Source organism: Sarcophilus harrisii, chromosome 4, assembly GCF_902635505.1.
Source record: "Sarcophilus harrisii chromosome 4, mSarHar1.11, whole genome shotgun sequence".
NCBI classification, from domain to species: Eukaryota; Metazoa; Chordata; class Mammalia; order Dasyuromorphia; family Dasyuridae; genus Sarcophilus; species Sarcophilus harrisii.
In genome coordinates, this window is record NC_045429.1 from 335,249,803 (window position 1) to 335,263,249 (window position 13,447).

Sequence of the window (13,447 nt, forward strand, 5' to 3'; positions counted from 1 at the left end):
ACTTCTGGTGTTATTTGCATGTTTTTGCATTAGATAGTTTCTTAGATAGTACACTTTTTATTGGTGATATTTAATGCAAACATTTTTCCAACTCTAATTTGTCCTATTAAATTTTCATTTAAAAATTTCAAATTTGGGGGTAGCTAGTTGGTGCAGTGGATAGAGGATCTGGGTTCAAATCTGGTCTCAGACACTTAACATGTCCTGGCTGTGTGACCCTGGACAAGTCACTTAACCCCAATTGCCTCAGCCAAAAAAAAAAAATTCAAATTTTATGTTGTTATAGTCATCTGTTTAGTCTTTTATGGGTTCTATTCCTTGTTTGATTACAAATTTTGTTTCCATGAAGCAAAATGCCTTTTACTAAGAAAAAGTTTGTTTTCTTTTAAGTAGTTTTAGAGCTTGAATGAAATCTATCTTATCCATAGAGATTTGTCCTACCAAAGTTACATGTTTAAATTATATTCTAGGAAGAATTTCCTGTGAGCATCAAATGTAACATCAGGCAAAAATAAATTATATTGGGACCCTATTTCTTTTGAAAATTTTTTTTAATTTATTTTTTGCTTTGAACATCTTATTTTTTTGAATATGGTTCTTCCTTTTTTCCCTACCTAGAAAACCAAGCTTTGTATAAAAGATGCCTGACATGGTTTTGAATTATCTTAATAGGATGATTTTTTTAATGGATCTTAGATAAATTACTTTAATTGGAAGTTTGACCCTTGTTTGACAAACTCGGAAATCATATTCTGTCTTAGCACATTTGAAAAGGTGTTTTGGATCTGTGTCTATAAATTCTTTCACCTAGATATAGAGGCTCATTTGGTCCATTAGTCTTTTGAAATGATCTCTGAACGCTTCTGAATAGCTGCCGCCTCATTCATAGACTCATTACTCATATTGGGATCCTTTTGAACAGGGATTGACTAGCATGTCACCATAGCTGATGTTACGTGCCACCTTCCTCTGTAGTTGATTTTTATTTTTATTTTTTTATCTTTTTTTTTTTTTTAATTTTTAAAAATTTTGTGAGGTAATTGCGGCTAAGTGACTGCATCATCTACCTGCTCCGATGTAGGCAGTTGCTTTTTAATAGTAGAAAGAAATATTGTGAAAGAGACAAGTCAAATGACCTCAAGGTTGGATATCTGATTCCCTTAACTTGAGTGTGATGGGGATTCCTTTGTGGAGGGTTTTATATTATAACAGTCTTTGAGAAACCTTAGGTTAATTCAGCTATTATTTATGGAATACTTGTTATATATATATAGTGCTATGTTTTTCCTTATCACTTGCTTCCTCTTCAAATGTGATTTTTTTCCTATCTTTTTTAATCTTTTATTCTTTTTTTTTTATTTTCCCCAGTTACATGTAAAAAAATGATTACTTTTGGTTATACTTATACATTCTCTTTTTCTTTTCTTTCTTTCTTTCTTTCTTTTGTTTTTTTTAAAAGCATATTTCTTTATCAATCAGGTTGGGAGAGAAAAATCAGAACAAAAGGGAAAAACCACAGTGGGGAAAAACTAGGAAAAAGGGGGAAAAAAGTGAACATAGCATAAATTGATTCAGTCTTTGATGTTCTCTCTGGACATGGAAGGCATTTTCTGTCCAAAGTTTATTAGGATAGCCTTTGGTCTTTGAACTGCTGAGAAGAACCAAGTCTGTCATAGTTGATCCATTGTCCATTGTGTTATTGCTGTGTACCATGTTTTTCTGGTTTTTCTTATTTCGCTCAGCATTAGATAATGTAAATGTTTCCTAATTTTTCTAAAATTGGCCTGTTCATTTTTTTATAGAGCAATAATATTCTATTACTTTCATATACCATAACTTATTTAGTCATTCATTCTTCAGGTGTTCTTGATCTTTTTTTTTTTTTTTAGTAGCTTGGTGAAGCAAGCAATGTACTCTTTTCCAGATAACTGTTTTTAAAAGCACAAAGTAAAATATTAAGGATTGTAAAAAATATCATTTATATTGAGACTCATTTAAAAAAACAAGTTTGAGTATACCTGCTCTAAAGCTTCTCCCTCTCCCTTTTCTGTCTGCATTTCCCTCTGCTTTCTTAGAAATAATTGATATTTCTAATGCTGCTGCATATGTTGGATTTTGAGTTGGACTTGAAGGCAAGAGAGTTCATTTTGAATTTTATATATGACACTGAATAAATGATGAACAAGTTACTTACCCTTAGTTTCTTCATCTGTCAAATGGGAACAATGATAGTATCCTCCTTACAAGAATGTTAATTAGAGAACAGTTACTAAACACAAGTGCTGTGGTAGGTTCTTGGAGATACAGAATCAAAAACTAATGTCTCTGCCCTTGAGGCTGTTACATTGTTTTTGAGGGGAAAGAAATTCTTAAATAGAAAATATATAAATGTAATTATGACTTAATATCTTAGGAGAGACATTAACATTAGGAATTAGGAAAGGACTGGGGAGATAAAGCTTGAACTGAACTTGGCAAAAACTTAGAAGCAGGGATACAAATTAGGCATGAGAATGTTTCATGCAATAGCAGAATATGCAACAGAGAACAGCAAAGCTGGGCAGGTTGTTGTAAGCTGGGTTGTGAAGGTTTTTTTTTTTTTTTAACAGATTTTTATTAATAAATTGATTGTTTCATTTTTATGTTGTACTTTATAATGAAATATTTTATTAAACTCCATCTGTAGTCCTCCCTTACCTAGAAACGCATCTCTTTATCAATTTTTTTTTCAAATAGGGGGAAAAAATTATCAAAACCAATATTGATTGGAAAAAAATCTGCCATTATATACAATGTTCCACATGAGTGAAACCCCTACTTTTGCAAAATAGGTCGGAGAGGTCTTCTTATTTATTTCTTAGGATCAATCTTTATAATCCTTTATAATTTTGTAATTTTCTTTTAAAAATATTTTATATAAAATATTGTTATAGTCATTCTGTATATTTTTCCCTCTGGTTCTGCTTAATTCCCTTTTTATCATTTTGTGAAAGACTTTTTAAATATTTCTCTGTGTTTATATTTGTCATTTCTTATAGCATAGTAATATTCCATTAGATTGATGTACCACAATTTGACATTCCTTAGTTGATGGACATCTACTTTGTTTCCAAGTCTTTACTACCACAAAAAAGTGCTGCTATAAGTATTTTGGCATATTTAGAACCTTTTTATCATTGGCTCTTTTGGGACATAATATTTAACCATGGGATCTCTTGAGTCAGAGAGTCTGAGCATTTTAGCCATTTTATTTGCATAATTTCAAATTGCTTTCCAGAATGATTATATTAATTGTGAAGGATGAAAGAGTTGATATTTGATCCTGGTGCTAAAAAATTCTCACAGGAAGTTATGTTGCTGAGTACTGTCCTAGTTATAGACAGGAAATTGAAGCCCATGTCCATAACAAATCACTTAGAAATGCAGGATGTTCTGGAGTTTGTATATCTTTTCTCTGGTCCGAGATCAAATGAAATGAGGATAGTAATAAAAATATGTACAGTACAAACATTAAAACACTATTAAATGTGAACTAATGTCTAGGGACTGAAAAGGGGGGCAGTCATTCAGTTGAGTCAGTAACATTGTTGAATATGTTTGAATTTGGAATTATATTCTTTTTTAAAAAATAATAATAGGTTTTTATTTTTCACAATACATGCAAAGATCATTTTTAGCATTCACTCTTGCAAAACTTGTGTTCCAAATTCTTCTCCTTTTCTCTCCTAGATAACAAGTATTCCAATATAAATTATTAAACGTGTAATTCTTCCAAACATAATTCTACATTTATTATGTAGTGCAAGAAAAATTAGATCAAAGGGGAAGAAATGAACAAACAGTTCCACCATCAGAAAAAAGGTGAAAATACTATACTGTGATCCACATTCAGGCACCAGTCTTTTTTCTTGATGCGAATGACCCTTTCCATCCCAGGTTTATTGGAATTGCCTTGAATCATCTCATTGTTGAAAAGAGCCAAATCCATTACAATTAATCATCACATAATCTTGTTTTTGCCATGTATAATAAATATTCTCTTGGTTCTACTCACTTCACTCAGCATCTGTTCCTCTGAGTCTCCAGGCCTCTCTGAAATCCTCCTGCTGATCGTTTCTTACAGAACAGTAATATTCTATAACATTCATATACCATAACTTATTCAGCCATTCTCCAGCTGATGGGCATCCACTCAGTTTTGAAATTAAATTCTTAATAGTCTTCACTTACTCATTTTGTTATAGTGACACTGGATTTGTGCACTATTAATTGGGATAATCTTTGGGTGGGAATTGTGGAAAATGACCATCTCCTATCAATCAAATGCCAGAGGGAAGTGCTTGGCATAGTGCTTAGCACGTTCATCTGTGGGCATATTCGCCAGTGAATTGTTTTATGCCCATGGTCTGTGACTTTTGCCACTCCTACTTAAGTGGGTTAATGAAGCCAGGCTAGGAAGACCTTCAGCTTCTTACAGGGCTGGATTCAAATAATGTTAAACAAAAAAGTCATTCTTCATTGTGTCATTTTCTCTCTCCAGGAGCAACTGGCTTTCTTTTTCTACCAAATATCTCCCAGTCACTGGATGTTACTTAAGATTTGGTTTAGACTTTGAGATCAGAAGATTTTCATCTTGGGAACATTTACAGCTGTTTTTTCTTTAAAGAAACAGTGGTGCTGTACTCTTGCTTTGCTTTGTACATACCAGACATAGATCCCTGTAGTTGGTAAAAGGTTCAGTAGATGCTACTTGTACTTTCTTGCTTTTCTTATGTTGGAAAGAAGTTGAATTGGATTCTAAATAATTTGATGTGTGTTAATGAGGCAAACTGAACTATAGTCAGTAGTTTTCTAGAATTGATTTTTGTAATTGATTATCATAAAACTTAGGAACTTGTTTCCTAAGCTTTTGAAATGAGAATTGCCTGGTTTTGGGGGTCAGTTTCCTCGGCTCCCCCACAGTCTTAATTTGAGTTCAGGATCCTCCTCTTTTTTTTTTTTTTTGGAGGGGGGTAAAGGCCTCTTGATGAATTAAAGCAGAGATCAAAGCAAAAACAGTTGAACCAAGGACATCTAGTAAGTATAAGAAGATGGTTTTAGGTGTGTTAGGGTTTTATCTTTTAATTAACTTTATAAGTTATAAGCTCTTATTTTATAGACATGTTACTTGGTTAAAAGCTCAAAATTAATTATGGTATCTAAAGTACTTTCTAGTCTATTTTGGTTGATTTATATTATCAAAAAGACTCTTTGGAACTTAGCAGCATTGGGGAGTAAGCCTGGGATGAGCTGCACTTACGAGCTAGTCCAGGAGTAATGTTACCATTGATCTTTTAGAGTGAGAGAAGAACCCTTTATTCAAGCATTCTCATGAGAAGGGAGCTTGCTCACTAGCAGGACACACTGAATACAAAAGTGGGAGCAGGCTTTATACTGTTAGTTCTGTTCTTTACCCTTCCCTTCAAGAATTGGATTGGTTGGATTTACAATCAGAGTTAGTTACAGTTGGTAGGATTTACTATCAGAGTTAGTTACAATTGGTTGGATTTGCAATTAGAGTTATAATCCTCCTCAGTGCCCTGTCATTGACCCTAGCCAGTTTGGGCCAGTTTAGGCCTGGGCCCCTTTATCAGGAACTTTGTTGTTGAGCTAATTTCTTGACTCACAAGGTGATTGGTTGGAGATATCTTAACAAGATATTTCACCCCTCTCTTCATCCTGTTTTGACAATATCTGTGGAAATCTAATTTTTTATACTTCTTACATTTAAAATAAGTCAGGTTCTCAGTTACTTAAATACAGTCAGCTTAATGCCTTTGTGTTGAGAAGCATAGAGAAAAAAAGTTATGAAAAACAATTTCCTAGAACTGTGTTCTGAGAAATGAATTTATGTCAGGAATTTTGGCACAAAATATTAGGAAATTGAATTAAAGAAACAGATTTGATAATTGGGAAGCAATTATTAGGTACTTACTAAATACTGGGACAGTTAGATGGCACAGTATATGGAGTACTAGACCTGGACTTGGGAAGATTCGTCTTTCCCAGTTCAAGTCTGGTCTCAGACTTAACTAGTTATATGACCCTGGGAAAGACACTTAGTCCTTTTTGCCTAAGTTTCTTCATCTGTCGAAGAATTGAAGAAAATGGCAAAACATTTCAGTGTCTTGCCAAGACAACCTCAGATGGGATCATGAAGAATAGGACATGACTAAAAGAATTGAACATTTGCCGAGTACTGCTAGGTACTGAAGATACAAAGACAAATATGAATAATCCCTCTCCTTAAAGAGTTTACATTCCGTCAGGACATTGGCTCTTTTGAGGAAGGAAGAAGGTCATTGATTAAGAACTAGAGGAGATTCTTAGGAGGCCTTATATATATATATATATTCTATAGAAATATAAATTTAGGAAGCTTATGTGACTTATTTTATTTATTTATTTTCTTTTTTTAAATAACTTTTTTTTTTTAATTGAGAGAACCCATGCCAGGGTAAATTTTTACAACATTATCCCTTGCACTCACTTCTGTTCCGATTTTTCCCCTCCCTCCCTCCACCCTCTCCCCCAGATGGCAAGAAGTCCTATACATGTTAAATAGGTTACAGTAGATCTTGGATATGATATATGTGTGCATAACCGAACAGTTTTCTTGTTGCTCAGGGAGAATTGGATTTAGAAGGTATAAATAACCCGGAAAGAAGAACAAAAATTTTTGCAAACAGTTCACATTCATTTCTTAGTGTTCTTTCTTTGGGTGTAGCTGCTTCTGTCCATTCTTGATCAATTGAAACTAAGTTAGATCTTCTTTTTGTTGAAGAAATCCACTTCCATCAGAATACATCCTCATACAGTATCGTTTTTGAGGTATATAATGATCTCCTGGTTCTGCTCATTTCACTCAGCATCAGTTCATGTAAGTCTCGCCAATCCTCTCTGTATTCGTCCTGCTGGTCATTTCTTACAGAACAATAATATTCCATAACATTCATATACCACAATTCACTCAACTATTCTCCAATTGATGGGCATCCACTCAGTTTTCAGCTTCTGGCCACTACAAACAGGGCTGCCACAAACATTTTGGCACATACAGGTCCCTTTCCCTTCTTTAGTATCTCTTTGGGGTATAAGCCTAGTAGAAACACTGCTGAATCAAAGGGTATGCACAGTTTGATAACTTTTTGGGCATAGTTCCAAATTGCTCTCCAGAATGGCTGGATGTGTTTATGTGACTTATTTTAGATCATCCAGGTAGATTGGAAGGTTGAAGGTTCAAACCAAAATTCTCTGATTCAGAATACAGTGAGATACATTTCTCTTCAATGTGTACCTTGCTGGTTATAAATTTCTGAAGACATGTCACAGATCAGTTAAGCAAAGCATGAGCATAAATTTATCATGACGCACAAGAAAAATCAGAAAAAACACGAGAAAGAAAAAACAAGCAAGCAAACAGCAACAATAAAAAAAGGTGAAATGGATCTACGTTGTGATCCATATTCACTGTTCATAGTTCTCTCTCTGGGTGCAGATGGCTCTTTCTATCTCAAGTCTTATTAGAATTGTCTTGAATCACCTCATTGTTGGAAAGAGCCATGTTTATCAGAATTGATCATTGAATAATCTTGCTGTTGCCATGTATAATGATCTCCTGGTTCTGCTCACTTCACTTCACATATGTTCATGTAAGTCTCTCCAGACCTCTCTGAAATCATCCTGCTGGTCATTTCTTATAGAACAATAATATTCCATAACATTCATATACCATGAATTAGTTAGCCATTCTCCATCTGGTGAGCATCTTATCAGTTTCCAGTTCCTTGCCACTAGAAAAAGGGCTGCCACAAACATTTTTGCACATGTGGGTCTCTTCCTTTTTTATGATCTCTTTGGGATACAGGCCCAGTACAGACACTGTATGAACAATTTAATAGCCCTTTGGGGCACTTACTTTAAAATTCTTTAGAAGACTTTTTTCCCCCTATTCTTTACAACATTTTCTATTGAGAAGGTATATTTAAATGAGGACACCCAAGAACCAGTATAGGGAATATTATTTTGTGGTCAGAATATACTGTAGGACTGAAACAGATAAAAGGAAATAGTTGAATTCAGGAAGTAGATCACAACCTAGGTACAGAGGTTTAATAATGTAATAGTAATAGGGGAACTCAATTACACAGACATCTAATGACACTCTCTTCTCTTTGCTCTGACTTTTTGTTTTGCCTTAATGATAATTTGATCCTTCAAAAGGCAGAGCACCAACAAAAGGAAATTTTATCCTGGATCTGATTCTCACTAACTAGTTGCTGAAGTAGAAATGATAGGAAGCCTCCCTCTTAGAATCTGTGATAGAAAAAAGGAAAGCTGAGCATAGTGTTGCATGTACTCTTTGTTTTTGAAAAGCATATTTCAAAGGAATGGTAGATAGGATCCTATGGACTAAAATTCCACAGGGGAAGTTTTCAGAATGAAATTTAACTTGGAAACTTAAGGGGAAAAAAATTGAAATTACAAAAGGAACAATTGAATGAGGAAAAAAAATGGGAATTGTTTGAAGAGACTGATGATGATATGCAGGGAATTCACACTTATCCTATCCCCAATTTAGATTTCAGAAAGATGAAAGCAAGTAAAAGGACAAATATGAACGTGCCATTAAAAATAAGTGTAGAGTGCTAAAGTTCAGAGCTGAAGCTGGCAAGATGTGCTAAAAGTAACAGAAAAAGGTGTGTGTTTTTTTTTTTTAAACTATTGTGGGGGTGGGAGGAAGGAAGATAGAACTCAAGAAAAATGAGGATATATCAGTAAAAATGGTAGAACTTATGGCAGATGTGGTTATAACTAACCACAGAAAGAAGGGAGAATTTCTCTGATCTTGATTTGGTTGTTTTCTGTGCCAAGGAGAGTGTTGTTATTTTTTTTAATTGTAAATGACCACAGGGAAATGATACCCAAGATAAATAAGGAAGTAGTCAGAATTCATCTATTTAGGGTTCAGTGTGTGTGTGTGTGTGTGTGTGTAATGGACCTTTTTACTAGGTGGGTTAAGCCAGAATAATGATTTGTCACTTTTCTTTATAATTGAAGGAAATGTTGAATTTCATTTAGAGGTTAGTTAATAAAGATAATATGTTTTTTCTGTCCAAGCTTTTAGAATCTCTGTAATCTATCCATGGAATTCTTAGATAAAGAATCCCTGATCTTGGGGCAGCTAGATAGGCTCAATGATAGAGCACCAGTCCTGAAGTCAGGAGGACCTGAATTCAAATCTGGTCTCAGACACTTAAAACTTCCGAGATGTGTGACCCTGAGTAAGTCACTTAACTCCAATTGCTTCAGCCAAAAAAACCCCAAAAGAATCCCTGATCTAGTTGCTCTTGATGAATTAATTGTCCCAAATGAACTATATCCTTTGGGTATTGATTGAACAGATGGATGTGATTATTGACTTAGTGGTATTTGAAAAGCTGAAGAATTTGAGAGGTTCCATAGTACTGAAGAAAGGTCCATGCCCCAATTTTCGAAAGGAAGAGAAATGGAGCATGCAAACCGTAGTTTCTGAGCTTGACTTCAACGAAAGGCACTTATTATGTGTCAATGTACTAAATGTACTAAGCATTGGGAATATACATTCATTAAAAAAGAAAGACAGTCCAGCCATTCTTTATTTTTAGTACTTTAATACCATGCCTCAGCTATTTTCTTTCTCTGATCCTTCCTGGTACCTTCATTTTGAGAAAGAGCCTGGACTATCCAGATTTCCCCCAACCATTATGTCATTGCCCAGTTACCAGATCCCTTTCCCATTTCCCCTTTTCATGCAAAGAATCTCTTTGCATTCTCTGAGGGCAGGGACGATCTAGCCATTATTTAGTACAGTACTTGGCAAGAAAGTCAAATTCTGTCCTCAAGGAGCTTCTGTTCTAATGGGGAAGACCCCACAGAAAAGGAAGCTGCACCATATTTGATGGGCGAGGGCATAGTAAAGAGCATCCAGAGACCTGAAGAGGAATGAAGACCTGACTGACCTTGCATATCCTCTTAAAAATGGAGATTCTGGGAAGAAGCAGCCAGAGGAAGAAGCCACAAGTGTATAAGTGAAGTGTCCCTGGGATCTTGGACCTCCCCATGCCTATTTAGATTTGTATATAAAACTGGGTTGGATGATAGTTGGATTTCAGAAAAATGTTGAAAGGCTTGAACATGGGATTGAATCCCCTAATTTGAACTTCATGTAAGAATGTAAGCTCTTTGAAGACAAATGTATTTCCAGTGCTTATAGCAATGTTTGACTTAAAAAGGCCAAAGTCTTCCACAACATCCAGGACCATCCTAAGCTGTATCCTGATCCTGGATCCAGATGGTTCTTGAGTGTAAAGGAATATTATACTCTTAAAATGATGAAAGGATAAAGTCAAAGAAACTTTGGAGGATTTAATTGAATTGATCTGGGTGAAATAAGCAGGAGCAAGAGAATTTATGCGATTACTATGGCATAGTAAAGGAAAACAACTTTAAAAGACAAGAACTGGAATAAATGCAGTGACCCATCATAACTATAGAAGATTTATGGATGAATCTATTGTCTCCCAAACACAATGCTTATTTTATTCTTACTTCCTCTCTCCTTCTAAGGAAGAAATCTGTCTTTTTAGATGCAGACAAAGACCTAACTGCTTCAAGGGTAGTAGAAAATTTTTGGAGGTTTTATATCTTTTACACAGATTCTGATTCCCACTACCAGACCAATATACTTATTGGGATCATTATATGAGACAAATTTTTATTTTTGGTCAGGATGTGGGGTAGTATAGGGAGGAATTGAAGGGATAATAGTAGTGATCTCAAAAAAGGATCAGTGACTTTTCAGTACATAAATAGAAATAAGTAACTGTCATTTCAGAAGGGAACTTGAGCAGGCAGGGCAGTGGTAGAAAGGGCATGTTAAATTTTAAATCTAAAACATCTAAGCTTTACTTTTTTGTATGGCTAAATGTTTATATTAGTTGCTGATACTAGGTTTTTAATAATAAAAATAAAAATTTATTTTTAAAAAGTGAGTTTAAAAAGTAGCTCCTTAACTTGGGGAGAGTTTTTATATTGTTATTAAAAGTACTTGAATTATCCATATTCCAGATAACCATTTGTATAACATAGCTTATTTTCTCTGACTGGAAATGAATTTTCATTCCAGTATGTAGAGTTTGATTCTCTGTTAAAAAGTTTCGTTGTGCTTGGAATGGAATTAACAGACTTTGGGGGAAATTTTTGAGTTTTTAATATAGTTGGTCTTGGCATCTTTTCTTGGGAACTCCACTCTCCCATTATGTCATTGTGATAAATGTTTTGCTTCTAATTGGTACTTTAGCTTTTGAACTTCGTTGTGTTCTAGTTTCTAGTTGCAACTCAGTAGTATTAAAAAACAGACTGGAAAACAAGATATTCTTCTCTCCCCCACCCATCTTCTTGAAGAGCCTGTTCTTGCAGAAGGAGTAGCCTTTTCTGGGTTAGAATTTTGAATTGGCTATGACCTCATCATTGCCAAATTCACTGACCTTTTAAGATTCTCTGACTAATCATTAGAACATAGGCAAGTCACTGATTACTTCTGAGCCTCTGGTTTCTCAGTTGTGAAATGAGGGTCATAGTTTCCCCATACTTCTCTTTCAGAATTGTTGGAAGGATCACAGAAAAAAGGCTGTAGAAATCAGTTGCTATTCTTGATTGTTCTGAACAGTTTATACTCACCACCTTCTGAGTGGGACACTTAATTATCTATGTTTCTTTTCTGCCTTTATTATTTTTATTGGGGGTTGGGATAGGAATGGGTTTGGAGATCTGTTTAATGATTTAAATTATTATCAAATCAACAAGGCTCAAAATTTGAGTATCTGATATTGATTAAAGATTATGTATGTTGTGTGAGAAAGGGAGGGGAAATTTTCTCCAGGGTGGGCTTTTCTTTACTATAGGAGAGCAAATGACCAGGAATTCAAAAGATGGGAATGGGAGGAGGCAAAGCAGACACGGGAAACGGCATGAAATTAAAGTCTTAGTGTTGGGAAAGAAAAGACAGGAAGAACACATTTATTCACAAATAAATTTTGAGTCTTGTTAATTTTGATAATTTCCTCAAATGATTTATACCACCGATCATGTCTGTCTGTCCAATGATTTATTCATCCATATTTTCCCAAGAGTTCACTACAGTGAATTCACCAGTGAACTGTAGGTTTGCTCTATTTCCTCTGAAATTATGAGTTTTCCAGTGGATCAGTCTTGCTGTTCACTTATCATCCCTTACTCCTTGTCTTTTCCCATCAATGTTCTTGATGATGTCCTTTATGCATCCTCTTAATAGTAACAAGTGTTACTGTATGTAGTAACCTGCTCACACCCACTATATGCTTCTCTGTTGCTTTCTGTGTGATATTCTTGATTTCTTTAGTGGCAGTGGTTGTCTGATTACTCTATACAATACCAATAAAACTTTTTAATATTGAAAAAATGACCTTTAATGGGAAGCTTGGGATTGCTGAAAGAACTTTGCCATTTCCTTGAAAACACTACAATTTGTTTTTCTCTAGCTGCTCAACTGAGTTCAGTTCAGTCTTCATCTGTACTGTTTTCTTTCTATTGTATGTGCTGTTGGACAAGCTCTATAGGGTGTTCTTCCAATTACATATTAAATCCAGGCAATAGAAAATCTTTACTTACTTGTTTTTTTCCTGCAAATATGGACAGGCCAAACTCCTTTGAATGGTTTTAAGACTTTTGCAGGTGATTTTGTGGTTCTGCATTCTTCTGCAGTGATTACAATATCATCAGCAAATAAGGACATACCTATTAGCCATAGGGAATCCCTCTTTAATCTGGACTCTGTGTTGGTTTCCCTCTTTTTCCCTCTTACCCCCTAGCACAGTGGCTTTAGTGAGCAAATATCTCCCTATTTTATGCTTTGCTTTTGTGATATATGTTATCAGAGGGTTACTGAAATAAAGGTGACTGGGAGAAAATCATTAACTAATGACCTATGTCTCTTTTTCCAGCCATATAAAATCTTTGACAATCAGCTGTGTACAAATCAATGGCAGGCCTTTTTTCCCCTTAAAAAACATTATTTATTTTTAACATTCTTTTTGAATTTAGAATTTCAGATTTTCCCCCCCACTCCTTCCCCACTTACAGAGAAAGAAAACAATATTCTATCATCTTATACATGTGAAATCATGGGAAACATTTCCATATTAGCTATATTGTGAAAATAAGCAAAAACTAAATAAATTATGAAAATTGTTCTTGAATTTGCAGAGCTCATTAGTTCTGTCTCTGGAGATAGATAGCATTTTTTTGTCATGAGTTCTTTGGACTTCGCTTGTATCATTGTATTGTTTAGAGTAGCCAAGTCTTTCTTTGTTGATCATCATTACAACAG

At 34.7% G+C, this 13,447-nt stretch overlaps 1 protein-coding gene across 8 annotated transcripts in view; it reads left to right on the forward strand.

The window, feature by feature from the left end:
• WIPF2 (WAS/WASL interacting protein family member 2) overlaps positions 1 to 13,447 on the forward strand; it is a 60,604-nt gene that overhangs the window by 19,497 nt on the left and 27,660 nt on the right. The window contains exon 1 of one of the 8 annotated variants that reach the window (XM_031966228.1): positions 7,961 to 8,738. The exons of the other annotated variants lie outside the window; for them this stretch is intronic. The gene's annotated coding sequence lies outside the window, so the exon portion shown is untranslated. Of the gene's footprint in view, positions 1 to 7,960; positions 8,739 to 13,447 lie in introns of those variants that run through there. 8 annotated transcript variants of the gene reach the window in all.